The 3391-nt window shown below is 33.2% G+C and overlaps 1 non-coding gene across 1 annotated transcript; it reads left to right on the top strand.

Annotated features, from left to right (window-relative positions):
- The first annotated feature begins 693 nt into the window (after nt 1–693).
- LOC141411046 (U1 spliceosomal RNA) lies at nt 694–857 on the top strand. Its single transcript, XR_012435903.1, has one exon. It is a non-coding gene; the product is annotated as a U1 spliceosomal RNA (small nuclear RNA).
- Nucleotides 858–3391: the final 2534 nt, after the last annotated feature.

Below are 3391 nucleotides of genomic sequence, written 5' to 3'. Positions count from 1 at the left end.
ATCATTGCACAGAGTAAAGATATACTGCCTTCACCAATATTGATGGACACCAGCTAAAACACTTTAGGTATGTATATGTTTACTTCATATGTACATCCCTTTGTTTTATTCATATACATGCATTTATATATGAAGTAAATATACATACGAAATAAAATCAGTATATCAAAGAGAAACATGCACTGACACATTTATCATAGAATTATACACAACAGGTAAGATATGAACTAATATGCACAGGAAGATAAGTAATGAATGATTTCATTCATATGTGAAACCATAAACAGCTGGGTTCATAGAAATAAAGAGAAGAATGGTGTTTTCCAGAACACAAGAAGTATAAAACAGGGGCAGGATCTATGAAGAGATTAGTTAAGAAGGAAAAACATCACAGGTAAGTAGAAGAAAAAAGTTTTGGTGTTGTATTACACAGAGAGCAATTATACTGAATAGCACCTTATTACATAATTGAAAAGGTCGAGGCTTCCCTGACATTTCAGACTTTCTTACTCAGAGAAGTTAGATAGTGTGCTCCCAAGAAACTTAGAGCATCAAATTCAGAATGAATTATAGCATTGGCCCTCTTTGTCTTCTAACTTGCACACAGCATATGGTAGGACTTCTTAGCCTCTATCATTGTGAGTCAATTCCCTTAATAAATCTTGTCTATCATCTCTCTATGACTTGAGTAATCAGCTTACCTGGCAGGGGAGATACCATGATCACGAAGGTGGTTTTCCCAGGGCGAGGCTTATCCATTGCACTCCGGATGTGCTGACCCCTGCGATTTCCCCAAATGTGGGAAACTCGACTGCATAATTTGTGGTAGTGGGGGACTGCGTTCGCGCTCTCCCCTGAAAAAAAAAAAAAAAGAAGAACTGGAAGATAGATATTCCTTGTCCTACTCCTCTCCTTCCTTCAACAGTAGAACAATAGAGTAGAATTCTTGGTTCCAGACCTTGTACAGTGAACTTCTGATGTGATGTTGCCTTTCCCATTCTAATTTATCACACTCAACCTGTACTACTTCTTTCTCATTTCACATATCCTACCAGGAACTTGCATTCATCCTTTTTTCAGCATTTTACCTGATGTTGTCCATTTCCTAACATTCTAACTATTCTGTTGATTTCCAGGTTTTGTCTCTTGCTTACAAAAAACATTATGTTTCCATATGAACTTTCTTGAGGCTTCAATACTAACAGGTCACTTAACTATTCCAGGTACTAGGGTGGGAGAAGCTCTCTGCTCCTACAGGACGATCAGTTTTCATCTTAATGGGCATAGGAAAGCAATGTTACCAGTCTTTAATTTTTCAGTGTCAGAACAGTTGATTCTAAGACACAATTTAACACCTTTCTGTGAAATACTTTTTAATAAACAATGCAACTGGTGACTGACTAGTCAGATTCCAAATGTTAGAATGATAAAGAGACCAGAAACAATCATAGCCTAGGGTATTCAGAAGATCACAATAGAATAAGGTACCACAGCACAGTATAATATCTGGTGGGAGCCAAATAAGAATTAGAGAATAGTTCAAAACTTGTCTAATTCCAAATCATTCCTTCAGATATTTGACCAACACTTTGCGAGTGTCTTTGTGTACTGAAATACCATTTCTTTGAAAAACTTTGATGAAAGTTTTGGGGAATTATCACATTTATTATTATACACCACTCATCATGCTTTTAATCCTATTCTCATTTTGCATTATTTCAAAATATTCAAAGTGTATAATCATCCCATGTACTTTCATGTTCTTGTTTCAGACTCAATGTTTATATATATTTTCTCAGTCTTATCTTCTCTTTTTAAACTGTGATCAAGTGAAACTGATCTACTCAAAGCTTCATAATGATACCTTGTGCAATTTCACTTCACACATTCTACTTTATTCGGTTTGAAATGTTTTCTCTTCTCACTTTCTGTTGTTATTTTCATACTTCAGAAGCCTATCAATGGGTCAGTCCTTCCAATATAATAGAGTATTTGACTCTGAAAATATACTATTTCTCAGAAAAATTAAAGCATTTTGTTTGCATAGTTGGTTGAAAAGTTTTATATTATATACCTACTTCAAATGTACTATTTGAAACTATTTAAAACTCTAGTAATCTACTTTCATATCTATTCAAACATCACTTAGCTTGCAAATGCTATGAAAATTAAATCACATTAGGTTATCAATTCACATATACTATGACAACTACAATCAAAAGACAGGCAACAAATATTGCCAAAATAGTAGAGAAATTTGAAAAGTGGTGCAATACCAGAGAGAATGTAAAATACTGTATCCACTCTGTAAATCAGACAGTTAAATACAGAGTTACCATATGACCCATCAATTCATCTCCTAGGTTTATGCTCAAGAATTAAAAAATAATACAAAATTTACACACAGTGGTTTATTCATAATATCCCCAAAGTCAAAACAAGCCAAATCTCATCTTAACTAGTGAATAAAGATCATGTAACATATGGATACAATGAAAGTGCATTAAGTCATAAAAAGGAATGGAGTAGATATTAATTCTACAGCATGGTTAAACATTAAAAACATGCAAAATAAAAGTAGCCATGCACAAATAGCTACATAGTATATTATTGCATTTACATACAATGTACAGAATAGGACAATGGAGATTGAAAGTAGATTAGTGGTTACTACCTGTAAAGAAGGAAGTATAGTGAATAACTAATAATGAATATATGCTTTCCTTTCAGGTGATGAAAATATTCTGGAATTAAGAGTGGTATAAGAATTAAATAATTGTAAAACTGTGTGACTATACTAAAATGATAGTGTTGTATAATTTAAAATGTCAAATTTCATTTTAATTATTTCACAATAAACTATCAATATTACAGATACAAATATTTATTTGATTTATAAGTGATATATTCTATATCTATAGGTGGTATGCAAATATTCTCATAGTCATCTAACACATGGATGAAAAGATGATTGAATAAATTAAAAGTAGTCATCAGGGTGCTTCAAAACAATCCCACTAGCTGTAAGTGCATTGCAGCAATATGACTGTTCATTGCTGAGTTTGCATAAAGAAACTTAAAGAACATGAAGCAATCTACTCTTTAAAAATACAAGATTTTGGTCTTTAGTCTCAATTTCTCAAAATACTCCCTGCCATGAGGTTAGTGCTTTGGTAATGTGGTAGTCTTTAAATTGCATGGATTCAATCAATGAGTCTAATGATGGTTAACAACAGGATTCTGTAAATACACAAAGCTAAAGTTATCAGTTCCCTGGTAAAATTTTGCATGGGTAAACAATTGAAAGGCTGCAGTCAGCCTTGCAGAGCCATCATTGGTAAAATGGGAGAACATCTTATTTTACACCTTACTTCTCAGCCCTAAATTTGTC

The sequence above is a fragment of the Castor canadensis genome, chromosome 9 (assembly GCF_047511655.1).
Source record: "Castor canadensis chromosome 9, mCasCan1.hap1v2, whole genome shotgun sequence".
Taxonomy (NCBI): domain Eukaryota; kingdom Metazoa; phylum Chordata; class Mammalia; order Rodentia; family Castoridae; genus Castor; species Castor canadensis.
The sequence above is the reverse complement of the archived record's forward strand: the minus strand, read 5'-3'. Positions and strand labels throughout refer to the sequence as shown.